The 14,134-nt window shown below is 39.5% G+C and overlaps 1 protein-coding gene across 1 annotated transcript in view; it reads left to right on the forward strand.

Annotated features, from left to right (window-relative positions):
- Positions 1 to 294: 294 nt before the first annotated feature.
- znf652 (zinc finger protein 652) overlaps positions 295 to 14,134 on the forward strand; it is a 42,413-nt gene continuing 28,573 nt past the window's right edge. The window contains exon 1 of the mRNA XM_003222632.4: positions 295 to 802. The gene's annotated coding sequence lies outside the window, so the exon portion shown is untranslated. The remainder of the gene's footprint in view (positions 803 to 14,134) is intronic.

The following is a 14,134-nucleotide window of genomic DNA, read 5'->3' on the forward strand; positions in this document are numbered from 1 at the left end:
CGCTTTCCTTCTCTAGCCTCCACTTCCCTTTGCCAACCCGAAGAGAAGCGCGCGGCATTAATGCCTACCGCGCATGCGCAAAGGGGAAAAGGCAAGCCACCAACCTTTTCCGGCTATTCTCACGCGAGCGCGATTTTTTTCCCTATGGAAAAGGACGGGGCGGGGATGGGGTTGTCTCGCGCCGAGGCGGTTGGCTGCGCTCACGTGGGGCCGTGGTGGTCTCGCGCCGATGCGCGCGCAAAGGAACTGGGCGGGGCAAAAAGGGAGTGGAAACAGAGAGGGGAGAATGCGAGTTCCTTAAAAAACAAAAAGAAAGCCAAGGAGAAGCCGCGCGCTCTCTCGCGCGAGGACCTTGGCGCATGCGCATTCGCCGCGTTCCTGACGACGAGCCAGCGAGCGACGCTGAAGGGAAAGAGAAGCGGGAGGGGAGGGGGAGGCTTGAGGCGCGGTATAATCGCGAGGTTAACTGTCTGACAGACTTTGGGTTGGCTGCGGCGACGGCCACGTAGCGCTGCGGCCTGAGGGGAGGGCAAAGAGAAGCGCGGAGAAGGAGGAGGCAGCAGCTGAGGGCCCAGGCCTGGTCCTGAGGGAGGAGGAGGAGGAGGAGTAGAGGGGGCTCCAAGGGGAGGGCCGGGAGGGAGGGGGGCCCTGGCTGCCCTCCGCCTTCCCCCCTCCCCACCCGGGTCTCGGCATGGACCGCCAAGGAGGAGGACGAAGCGAAGGAGGAGGAGGCGGTGTTGGCGGCGGAGGAGCGCCGATGGACAGGCGGAGGAGGCGGCGGCACAGGAGAGGCCCGGCCTGGGTGAGTCCCTGCACCGGGAAAGAGCTCGGCTGAGCCATCAGGAAGAACTCCCAGATGGTGAAACCTGTTCAGCCGTGGAATATGCTGCCTTCTCTTAGATTGTGGTGGAGCTTCTTTCTCTGGAAGTGTTTAACAGAGGCAGGGTGGCCATCTGTCGGGAGTGCTTTGGTTGTGTTTCCATACAGTGGCATAATAGGGTTAGAGCCAGGCATAGGCAAACTTCGGCCCTCCCTCCAGGTGGACTTCAACTCCCACAATTCCGGCAGTTAGAAATTGTGGGAGTTTAATAATAACAACAACAATAATAATGTTATTCTTGTACCCCGCCTCCATCTCCCCGAAGGGACTCAGGCGGCTTACATATGGCACAAAGTGCCTAAAACAGCATAAAATTATTATTATTAATAATAATAATAAATCTTTATATCCCGCTTTTCTCCTTCACGGGACCCAAAGCGGCCTAAAACATATTAAAATCACATAAACAGTAATCGGAATACATCCGTAATAAATATAAGCATCATAAAATAAACATATTAAGAAAACAACACGCAGTACAATATAACAAAGTAAAATATTTAGCATATAAAACAATAATTTAAAACTCGGAACAACATCCAAAACGTATGGTGACAACTATAATAGGACATGGCCAGACTGTAGACAAGACAAGGGAATGGGATAGTACAAATTGTAGCTAAGGAATAAGGACATGGAATGAAAGTGCAGTGCTGTATTATTGATTGCAGACCATTGTGGCTAAACATTCTCAAACGTGTATACAATATACTACAAAAAACTTTTATTTGTATAAGCTCTATCTTCCTGAGAAGACACAGAGCAGTTTCCAACATAGGTAAAGCATTCAATTAACAACACAAAATCATACAAAGGCTTGTTTAAATATCCAAGTCTTCTGACCTCTATGGAAGGAGGACAGTGTGGGGACCTACATAATCTCCCTGGGGAGGGCATTCCAAAGCCAGGGGGCCACCACCAAGAAGGTCCTCTATCTCTCTCTCTCTCTCCCCTCACCAACTGTGCTTGAGACGGTGGCGGGACCTAGAGGAGTTGTGCAGGTACATAGAGGGGGATGCAGTCATGAAGATAGTCAGGACCCAAACCATTTTGAAGTGCAAAACACCTGGAAGAAGGGCCAAAGGTTGTCCATGCCTGTGGACTGAATGGTCCTTGGGGTCTCTTCCAACTCAGTACTCTCATAGCCTTGCCCCCTTCACTGGGGCTACACAGCCTTGGAGCTCAGTAAGCCGGAGTTCAGCTGGGCATCAGCAGAGTGCCACTGTGTTTTCCATATGTGTTTATTTGGGGAGACATTAGCAGCACTCTAAGGACCTCATCACACTAGAGCAGGTGTGGGCGAACTTCTGCTCTCTGGCTGTTTTGAACTTCAACTCCCACAATTCTTAACAGCTGTGGGAGTTGAAGTGCAAATCACCTGGAGGGCCGAAGTTTGCCCACACCTGATCTACAGTGTAGAATAAGAATATAATAACTTTTATTTGTTTCTTGTCTCTCCTCATGGCTCGAGACAGGGTATAATACAGTGAAAGCATACAAGACCACTTTTAACAAGCACAGCTTAATACTGTGGAATCGTGGGAATTAACATTTGAGGCCATTTTAACTACCACAGCTCAATGCTATGGAATTCTGGGAGTTACAGTTTGATGAGACACCAGCGCTCGTTAGCAGAGAAGCCTAAAGATGTAAGACTACAGTTCCAATAACTCCGTAGCTGTTAAAGTGACGTCAAACTGCCTTAATTCTCCTGAATATTCCTGAGGACAGTTACAGGTTCATTTATTCAAAAGCTTGAAATCAAAAGTATGCTTGCATGAGGGACTTCAATAGAGTTGGGGGCAGGGGAGTGCTTCTAGACAACCAAGAATGAACAAGTTGTGGGTTTCCAGATGTTTTGAGCTGTCACTCCAATCATCTCGCACCTTTGGCTAGATTTGTAGTCGCATCTGGAAAGCCACAGGTCCCCCTCCCTACCATAGAGAAGAGTGTTGGGTTTGGCACCTGCTTCATTCCCCCTCCCCAATAGAGTTAAGAAGAGTTGGAGAGAGTATGTTGTACAGTCTGATGCACCATTGCTGTTGAGGTATCTAAGAAGTTTGGTGTGGGGAGCATGGTTAAGTAGGTTAAATATCAGTTATCCGGCATGCTTGGCATCAAAAGTGTTTGGGTTTTTTGAAATATATATATATATATATATATATATATATATATATATATATATAATTTTGGAGTGCCTGCATATATGTACATAATGCAATATCTTGAGATTGGATCCAATTCTAAATACAGCATTCATTTATGTTTCATATACTCATAGCATAAAGATAATTTTAAAAAATATTTTAAATAATTTCGTGCATGAAACAAAGTGTGTACTTTGAACTACAAAAAAGCAGAGATAACACTGTCCCAGTCCCCCATGTGGACAATTTTGATTTTGGTACATTTCAGAATTCCAAATAAGGCATACTTAACTTATATTCTCTTGTGCACTTAAATGAACATGCACATACACACATCCCATTTAAGGATCCCATCAAGTAGAAAAGTTTTGGGTCATCATGCCTGAGAAATACTACAAACTATTGAAATACTTTCTCTTCTAATATTTAAATACAAGATTTATTTTAGTACATATAATTCTACTCAGAAGTGAGTTCAGTAGAAATTATGGGCAGATGTGCATTGAATTGCAGGAGAAACCACTAATTAAAACATGCCAATAGGTACTGTAAAAAACAAACATAGGTATCTAAAATGATCACCTGTCCCCTCTTCTGCAAATGGCTTGTATTTATCTAAGTTTATGAATAAGCTTACTTTCAATGTACAGTAGAGTCTCACTTATCCAAGATAAATGGGTCGGCAGAACGTTGGATAAGCGAATATATTGGATAATGAGAGATTAAGAAAAAGCCCATTAAACATCACAATAGGTTATGATTTTACAAATTAAGCACCAAAACATCATGTTATACAACAAATTTGACAGAAAAAGTAGTTTATTACACATTAATTCTATGTAGTAATTACTGTATTTACTAATTTAGCACCAAAATATCACGATGCATTGAAAACATTGACTACAAAAATGTGTTGGATAATCCAGAACATTGGATAAGTGAGACTCTACTGTATTATAGTTTGAGGCTGCAAACTTGATACAAAATGATTACTTCCTTGCTACATCCCTTTGGATAGCATATCTGTTTGCAATTATTTTAGGACAATTAAAAAAATAAGTGTCATTTTTAAAGCTTCTCTTTTCCCCGGAAAAATGCATGTTGTTTCTTGTATCTATGTAAGTTATGGGGTATGTGTATTAAGGGACTGTAGCTTGTGGTTGGTGGTAGTTAGCAAGAATATACAGAACAATAACAACTGGTGAAGGGATCTATAGGTAAAGATGTACAACACGTGTGCTCATCAGGGTATAGCCATGCTGCCTTCCACCTCCCTCAAATTAATGTTTATGCCTGGTAAGATAGAAATGCAGTTGCATTTTCGATAATTTGTCTGAAAACATCTGAACAAACGGGGTAATTTTCAAAAAGATGGGGAGGCTAAAACTGAAGTTTGCAATAGTCAAAATGCATTATTACCAGAAAATGAAGTTGCTTCACTGTGTGTAGAGGTAGTGGGCAAAGTTATGATGGACAAATTAGTGGGCAAAGAATACATTCAGGTCAGTGGATTTGTGGGTAATGTTGGTTTTACTAAGGAAAGTTGTTAATATGAACTATAATACTTCTATATGGACCAGTCAACTTATAGATGCTGGTAATATGGTGCTTCTATTGTGCTCCAGAGAAATGGGAAAAGGTGAAAAATCTCAGAGCAATTGGAGCTGTGGGACAGTATTTCATTGGTTTGTTGTGTACCTTCAAGTCGTTCTAATCTAGGGTGACTCTATGGCTTATCATAGTGTTTTCTTGGCAAGATTTGTTCAGAAGTTTTCCATTGCTTTTCTCAGAGACCGATAGTGTGACTTGCCCAAAATCACCCAATGGATTTCATGGCAGAACTGAAATTCATACCTGGTCTCAGACCACTATACCATGCTGTTTCCTGTTTTGTTTATAATTTGATTTTAAATTAAATGTGCTAGAAAAGCAAAGATAGTATCTCCCAACTTCAGAATCAGTAGCAAATGGTCCAAGCACCTGGTTATTCGACTGTTGCTTTTGTGGCCTTTTTTTAAAATGCATATTTTGTCAGAGAAGAGTTTGGAATAAAAGAAGGACTGTATTTGTTATTTCAGTTTATATTAAAAAGAGAATGAAGGGATGTACTTGCCTGATAACCTATGATCAAAGCAATGAGAACATTAAAAGGGGTTAAGGTACACTGCTGCTTTGAATATCATATTTGTTACTGGGAACACTTTTTATCAGAGATGTATGGTATAGAAGCATACATAGGAAATACTTTGGAGAGAAGATATACTGCAACTCTGGGTAAGATTAGGGTTGAGATTAAATATTATTGTATGTTATTTCCCCACTTTACTAGCATATGCTATTTCATATTATTAGGTGTGCACACAACAACCAAAAGTGAAACACACTACAATTGTGCACCAGGGATCATTTGGGATAGGATTATAAGGAGCTTTCATTGTTTGAAGTATTTTGACAGTGCCTACATTGAGCCTGTAGTGATTATTCTTTGAGATAATGTTTCCCTTTATCTGTTGCATTTTTGTTTTGGGCATCATAAAGTTTCTGTTTCATGGGTTACATAAAACACTAGTGGTTAAAAAGAGGATATAGAGAATACTTCTTGCTTCCTTCAAAGGGTGTTATTTCAAGCCTGGCAAAAGATTTCAAGAACTGAATGATGATTCAAATTGAGTGGCCTGCCATTTCAGTCTTTATTTGGGAAAACTTGATTATCTGTATCCATTTTATGCTAGACTAGCTGTGCCCGGCCACGCATTGCTGTGGCGTTGTCTGGTGGTGTTGGTGAGAAATTTGAGTTAGTGGTGGTATTGAATGTCTGTTGTATGGTTGTCTTTATGTTTAGTATGTATTTGGTTGTTTGTGTAATGTGAAAGTGGTGGGAATAGAGGGGGTCTTTGTCGCTGTGTAGTATTGTATAGTATGCATACATTGTCCAAGTGTTGTGAATGGTTAGATTGCGTCTTGGTGCATAGTAGAAAGGGTTGGGGTGGATGGTCGTTAGGGGTGTCTCCAAATTATTGGATGGTATAGTTCTATGATTATTATTATTGTTGTTGCTGTTATCATCATGATTATTATCTTTATTATCATCATTATTATTATATAGTGGGTGGATGGCCATCTGTCAGGAGTGTTTGGATTGTGTTGTCTTGCATGGTAGAAGGAGGTTGTACTGGATGATTCTTAGGGCTGTCTGCAAAGATAAGGATTCCGTGATATTAGTATTGTTATTATCAAGAGGCTGTATGGCCATCTGTTGGGGATGTTTGGATTGTGTTCTCCATGGCAGGAAGGGGTTGGACTGGATGGCCTTTAGGGGTCTCTCCTATCTGTGTGACTGTAGGATTCTATTATTATTTTTATGGTGGAGATTGTGGAGATATTGGATGGCCATCTGTCAGGAGTGTTTGGATTGTGTGGTCTTGCATGGTAGGAGGAGGTTGTACTGGATGATTCTTAGGGCTGTATGTAAACATAAGGATTTCGTGATATTAGTATTGCTATTATCAAGAGGCTGTATGGCCATCTGTTGGGAATATTTGCTCCATGGCAGGAAGGGGTTGGACTGGATGGCCTTTAGGGGTCTCTCCTATCTGTGTGACTGTAGGATTGTATTATTATTTTTATGGTGGAGATTGTGGAGATATTGGATGGCCATCTGTCAGGAGTGTTTGGATTGTGTGGTCTTGCATGGTAGAAGGAGGTTGTACTGGATGATTCTTAGGGCTGTATGCAAACATAAGGATTTCGTGATATTAGTATTGCTATTATCAAGAGGCTGTATAGCCATCTGTTGGGAATGTTTGGATTGTGTTCTCCATGGCAGGAAGGGGTTGGACTGGATGGCCTTTAGGGGTCTCTCTATCTGTGTGACTGTAGGATTCTATTATTATTTTTATGGTGGAGATTGTGGAGATAAGCACCAAAACATCATGTTAGACAACACATTTGGTAGAAAAAGTAGTTCAATATGCAGTAATGTTATGTTGTAATTACTGTATTTTGGAATTTAGCACCAAAATATCATGATATATTGAAAACATTGACTACAAAAATGGCTTGGATAATCCAGAAACTTGGATAAGCGAGGCTTGGATAAGTGAGACTCTACTGTAAATAATTCAGCTGATGGGCGGGCGCTAGGACCCAGGGGACAGCTTTTTCCCATTGCCTGCCTTTCCTCTTCCCTGCCGGCCTGGATAATCCAGAAACTTGGATAAGCGAGGCTTGGATAAGTGAGACTCTACTGTAAATAATTCGGATGATGGGCGGGCGCTAGGACCCAGGGGACAGCTTTTTCCCATTGCCTGCCTTTACTTTTCTGTGCAGGCCATGAGGGCTTCTCTTTGCCTCCTGGCATGGCTCCCTATGGTGCGTTGTGGGTTCTGTCCATGTGGAGGTGCGTTACGTGATTTTGTGTTGTTTCAACCTTAAGGCCTGGATGATGGGTTGTGTTGTCAAATTTGGAGGTTGGGGGGCCTTTACTTTTGTTGCTTTGCTCGGTGCCGCGATTCCATTAGCCTTTTATATATAGATTTTGTATTTCCCAGGTGAAATTAATGTGTGCTGCCATATTATGGACTCTTCTTATGTGGAGTGGATATAGGTTTGCAGAAGTTGAAATACCCAGATGCACATAGGTTTTATTGAATTCAACTCTGCATTGTATTACATCCTGTATTTCTAATGCGGAGAAGCATTAGAGCAGAACTTCACAGCTTTGGTTAAGACACCTAGTTATCATACAGGTTTAGATAAAATATTCAAAGCATGTACAAAAAGCAAATGAAGTAGAAGTGGATATCCCAGACTTTTCTTAATCCTCATTCTCCTTAAGTTTCAGTTTGAACACATTGTAAGTGCGTTGTTTAAATGCAGCAGACATAAAAATGGTAGGTTAGAGAGATTTCTATCAATTCTGTTCAGAGAATAAACATAAGAGGCCCATAAGAAATTGTAGAGTGAGGTTAGCCAAATATATATATTTTTGCTTTTGCAACAACTCTTCTCCCAGTACTCGCATCTCACTTGTATGCAGTCAAACGATGCACATTCCTATTTCCTTCATCTTTATTCCCTCCTTCAACAAACACAGTTACAAGTGTTGATAAGCATTATTATTTTTAAAAAGAGATTGATTTAGATTTTTCTAGAACATTATATGCAAATCTATACCTACAGACATCTATAACTGAATTGTGATTATTTATCTGACTGAATTAGCAGCTCTTTTTCTGATCATAAAAAATGCTTGGATAAAGATTTATCTAATAAAATCATATAATATTGATTACTTTTGGCTTCTTGCTAGTTCCAAGTAATGACAAGTAATTAGAGATGTATCAACATTTCCAGAAATTTCAAAGCCACAGGAGATAATATTTTTGTCATTTTTTCAGAGGAACAGATTTTGGAAAAATGTGTTATTAGCACATTTTACAGATTTAATTCTATTTCATTACTTCAGGGATATTAGATGTATTATGCATAATTTGATTTGACATAAAGTTATTATCTTTATTTATCTTATGATATATTTACAGTTTATTCTAATTAGTAGTTTCAAGTTGAATTTCTTTAATATTTTTGCAAATGGAACAGCCGAGATCCCGAGCAGCAAGAAATAACTGAAATAAAGCAGTCTATTTAATTTTGTCAAATTAAGCAAATAGTTATTAAGAGCAGACCAAAAAATACAAACAGAAGAAACTTATCAACATTAGTAAAACAGTCCTCCATAATGTCAAACTGACATATAGCACTTGTTCCCATGAAAAGAACTGAGAAAAGAAAAAGGCCAGATATTGCAATGATCATGTACATAGTCTTACAGAAAGGTTTGAGTGAGTAAATACAATTAATTGAGTATTTCTCGCGCCCCCCCCCCCCCCCCTGTCTTCATATTTCTATAGGTCTGGGAGATTCCATTATTCACAAAGCCCTTATTTTATGCTATTGAGTGATTAGTGCTTTATTATGTGTTTATTTCTGCCTTAGTTGAAAGCAAATCCAAGACTCTTTGGTAGTGTGTATAGGCAGTCTCCCAAGTTACAAATATTTGACTTACAAACAAGTCATAGTTAAGAACAGAGGTGAGACAACAGGAAGTGAGAGAAATTTACCCCTTGGAAGATAAATTCACTCCTGAAAGAGTTATTATGGGGGAAAGGTGCCTCCACTAGTAATATAATACGGCTTAAATTGTATGGCTTAAATTGTAACAGTTCAGGCCCTGCCTATCTTTGCAACCGCATCCCCCCATGTACCTGTGCGAGCGCTAAGATCTGCCGGGGAGGCCCTTTTCACAGTCCCACCACCATCACAGTTGAGGATGAGGTAGAGGTCCTTCTCATTGGTGGTCCCCTGGCTTTTGAACACCCTCCCCAGGGAGATTAGGCAGGCACCCTGTCCTCTTTCCAGAGGGAATTGAAAGACTTGGATGTTTAGACAAGCCTTTGAGCCCAATGGTCTGCAATTATAATACAGCACAGCACTTTCATCTCATTCCCTTGTTCCTTAGCTACAACTTGCATTATCCCTTTCTTCTTGTTTACAGTTGGCCATGTTTTTACGACAGTTGACGCTATAGGTTATTGGGTGCTGTTCTGTGTTCAAATTGTAGTTTTATATACTAGTGTTTTTATTTTGTATTGTACTGTGTGTTTATTTTATGCATTGTTTTAGGCACTTTGTGCCATGTGTAAGCCACCCCAAGTCCCTTCAGGGAGATGGAGGAAGGGTACAAAAATAAAGTTACCTGTACAGTAGAGTTTCACTTATCCAACACTCTGGATTATCCAACGCATTTTTGTAGTCAATGTTTTCAATACCTCATGATATTTTGGTGTTAAATTCGTAAATACAGTAATTACTATGTAGCATTACTGCGTATTGAACTACTTTTTCTGTCAAATTTGTTGTATAACATGATGTTTTGGTGCTTAATTTGTAAAATCATAACCTAATTTGATGTTTAATAGGCTTTTCCTTAATCCCTCCTTATTGTCCAACATATTCGCTTATCCAACATTCTACCTGCCCGTTTATGTTGGATAAGTGAGACTCTACTGTATCTATAAAAATGTTCTGTCCACTTGTAGGACCGACTTAACAACAAAACCACTGGACCAAATGCCCCCAAATTTGGTCACAGTACACCAACACATCCAAGGTATGTCCTTCACTAAAAAAAAAAAAAAAAAACCAGATTGGCCTATATCTATTTTTCACTTTTCTCCCCTCCCTTTTTGGCCCGAATGGTACGCTCCCCTCTTTTCCCTTTATTCTCCTCACTTGCCCTGAGGGGGGTGATTGTGTTTACAGTTGACAGGGAGCCCAGCACATGGGGAAGAGCAGGTAGACAGAGAGAGCCAGCTGCCAGGGCTTTTCTTCTTGGAGGGGCTTCTCTCCCTCCTCGCACACACAGGAACACATAGACCTCCAATTAGAAAGCATGCAGGGGGGATGAGGAAGAGTAGTTCTCCCCCTGGCTGCCAGTCAGAATCGTAGGCTCCGCCCCCTTCATGGTATATCAACCCCCTCAGCCACAATGGCACCCTGGGGATTGGCAGGATTCACTTAAGCCTCTTCCACACTACCTATAAAATACAGATTATCTGATTTGAACTGGATTATATGGCAGTGTAGACTAAAAGCCCTGTATAACCCAGCTGTATAACCCAGAATGCCAAGGCAGATAATCCACAGTATCTCCTTTGAACTGGATTATCTTGAGTCCACACTGCCATATAATCCAGTTCAGTGTGGATTTTATACAGCTGCATAGAAGGGGCCTCATATAATCCAGTTCTAAGCAGGTAATATAAGATTATAAATATAATATATGATAATTACTGTGGTATGATAAAACAGAACAATATAATCTCTAAAACCAGGACAGTAAATAAAGAACAACAATCTGAAAATGGGAATTCCAGACAGGAAACAATCAGGACCAGCTAACACCTCCCAACAAAGGATTCCCCCAGGGAGGAACAGATAGGCTATGAAGCTGCTAATCAAGGTGCCTAATTGCAGCATTCAATCTTGCCTCCAACAAACAAGAGTCCTTATCCTATGCTGGACATTACTCCACAGGTATATAAACCACACTTACCTGGCTCCTTCCTACCTAGGGAAGTCAATTGAAAATGAACAAAACCTGGCTCCCAACATTTAAAAAAAACCTCTAAAACTGGGACAGTAAATAAAGAACATCACTCTGAAAACAGGGAAATACGCTACTGGAGGAGTTTGAAATAACAGACTCACCATAGTGGGAGTGCAAGTTTACCCTACAACCACACTGAACCTCAGCAGTGCTGCATCTAGACCAAACTTGCCCAACATAACAGAATTTAAGTACTGATGGATTTTGTAGGCATGAACCAGGCATGATGTGAGTTGCAGTTCACACACAACCCTATGCATACTGTACATATATACAAGCATATACCACCACTTCCTCATTACTTTTTTTTTCAAAACCAGCAGACTACACCATAGCAGCGCCTGGCCGGGCACAGCTATTTATTATTATAAATCGGTATCATGTAGCTAGGAAAAATATTGTCACAAATGTTGATCTGAATTTCACTTATAAACAATCAATTTCCTAATTAATTATGGAAAATAATTTCTTCCAAGTGAATAGACCTTTAATTGAAAAAAGTGATCATTCCTTTTTTTTTCAGGATATAGATTTATCACAAATTATGCTATCCCATTTGTGGACAGATAATCTAGCAAGAAAAATGTTGTGAGCTCTGAACCTCTGTGTTGATTAATATTGTCCATGTTAAAGAAATGCTCAGGGGTGTGTGTAGTCAGGCGGAAAACTTAAACCATATTTCAGACAGTTCTGAACTTTTAAATCCACTCCATAATCCTTTCTACATTGTTTTTTGTTAATAAAAAGGCTTCTCTTGACCTAAAATGGCCATAGAGCACCAAAAAGGACATGAAAGGATTTGACCCTACATCTTCTAGGTGGATTTGGTGAATAAATGTTCAGCTTTTCCTATGGGTGCTCTAGGAGAGTACAGTCTTTCAAGAGGCCTGGTGGGCCAGTATGCCTCTTAACCTCCAACAGTTTCCAATAGTTATGTCATTTGCATTTGGTCGATTGGAATTAGAGAGTCTTAAACTATTAAAAATGGTAAAAAAAATACTTTAAATAAAAATAACATTTTTGTTTCAAGAGCAGGTCATTACATATTACCTTCAAATGACAGGAAAATCCAGGAAACTGTGGGAACCTTGGGTTATCACTTAAAAACAGTGAACCAATGCAACTTACAATTGATAACCATGAATTTCTGTGGATTCTTGCTTACTGTGTTATCTCAGATAGACCAGTCTCTGAATTTCATTATTCAGAAAATGCTGCTATATTTTTTCTAGTTTTACCTTATTATAGACATAGGGTTCTGATTAAAACATTTAGATCATTTGAGGGTGGGGGAATATATGACAGTGTACACTTGGAATATTTCAAATAGAATAGAACTCTTCCAAATGGCATGCATAACACATTTCTTGGAGTGTTTCTTATTTATAGAAAATATCCATTTTTCATGTATTTGCAGTAATTCTATTTGTTCCTAGATAGATGTTTGGAGGGGAGACACTGGTATTTTTATGCCTAGGTACCTTGACCAGTCAAAGTGAGGGCCTACTGTGAATTAAATCTGTACAGTTGAATGCCAGAGATTTTTATAATGGGCATGTAGAGATTTTACAGCAGACAACTTGATGTGGAAATAGTTCTGTCAAGGGGAATGTTTGGAACCATTTCCATCAATCACATTATTTTTATATTTGCATTTTGCTGTTTCCATGTGTTTTATGTGATTTTACAATTGCGCGCATATATATATATATATATATATATATATATATATATTAATTATTGTAAACTGGATTTTGAGGAGGGGTCCATTAGGACTGAAGGTGCAGATTATAAAATTAAATAAGATACAAAACAGTGAAATTCCTTATTTGTTTATAAAATTTAAGACTACTTTCTAAAGAAAAGTCCCACAGCAGTGATTGTTTCTTATAGTAATATGAAGGGTGTGTATTAATATTGCACTAATTTGTACAGACTTCTGAAGTCATTACTGAATTGTAATGTATTTGCTAAAAGTGTAGACCTGTATAAAATGAACCCTGCAACTCACAGTGAAGAGTTCTTGCTTGTGTATGTGTGTGTGTGTCCTTAAATTGCCTGTGAACATGTGATGGTGACATAGGGTTTTCTTCGGGAAGGAAATCATTGGCGTTTTCCTAAGTTTTAATCAGGAAGAAACTGTTTATGCTTTCTGTTTGTTTGAAATGGGAGGGGGCTCAATGTGTACACACAGACAGCAACTTTTTCTCACCTAGGAATTCACAGGTGCATGTAGAACTTGGAAGCAGGGAGGTAAGAAACAAGCCTGTTAACAGTTTGCAGGAGAAAGCAAACATAAATTGGCAGGGAAGAGTCATTGGCTCACATGTTCTTACCTGAGTTTCTATTTTTCCTGTAGGAGAGTTTCAGTTACATCAAGAAAGTCTGTGGTAGGTGTAACTAGGCTTTCAGCTAAGGCAGGTTTTATTTCTTTTAAGGAGGAGTAGGACTATTGTGAAATAAAACAAATAGAATGTAGATTAAATAGTTACATTTTTTCTTCCTTATACCACCTTAAAATGACTATTTTTATCTTGGGGCGGGAAGATAACTGTAAATAAAGTTAGTTGAATTTCATTCCAAGTGTTTATGTACAAGATTGCTCCACTTTAAAGACTTGGAGCATGTTTGCTAAAGTCTTTTACATTTAATAAAATGATTCTAATTTCAGAATATATTCATAACATTTTATTCTTTTCCATGTTCTGACTTAATTCTTACTCATATTCTACCCATGTACTAACAACTGGCCAAATGGCTAAAACTAACAAGGAATTCCATGAAGGCAATTGAGGAGACTGGCAGATAAAATATGGATCACTCCAGCCTTTCTTTGCAATTCACTTGTTTTTGTGAGCAATGAGAAAGTAAGGAGAGTTTCTTTCCTATTACCAGCAGTTAAACACTTTTTTGTGGCTGAAGGAGGATGGATTGCTC

The sequence above is a fragment of the Anolis carolinensis genome, chromosome 6 (assembly GCF_035594765.1).
Source record: "Anolis carolinensis isolate JA03-04 chromosome 6, rAnoCar3.1.pri, whole genome shotgun sequence".
Taxonomy (NCBI): domain Eukaryota; kingdom Metazoa; phylum Chordata; class Lepidosauria; order Squamata; family Dactyloidae; genus Anolis; species Anolis carolinensis.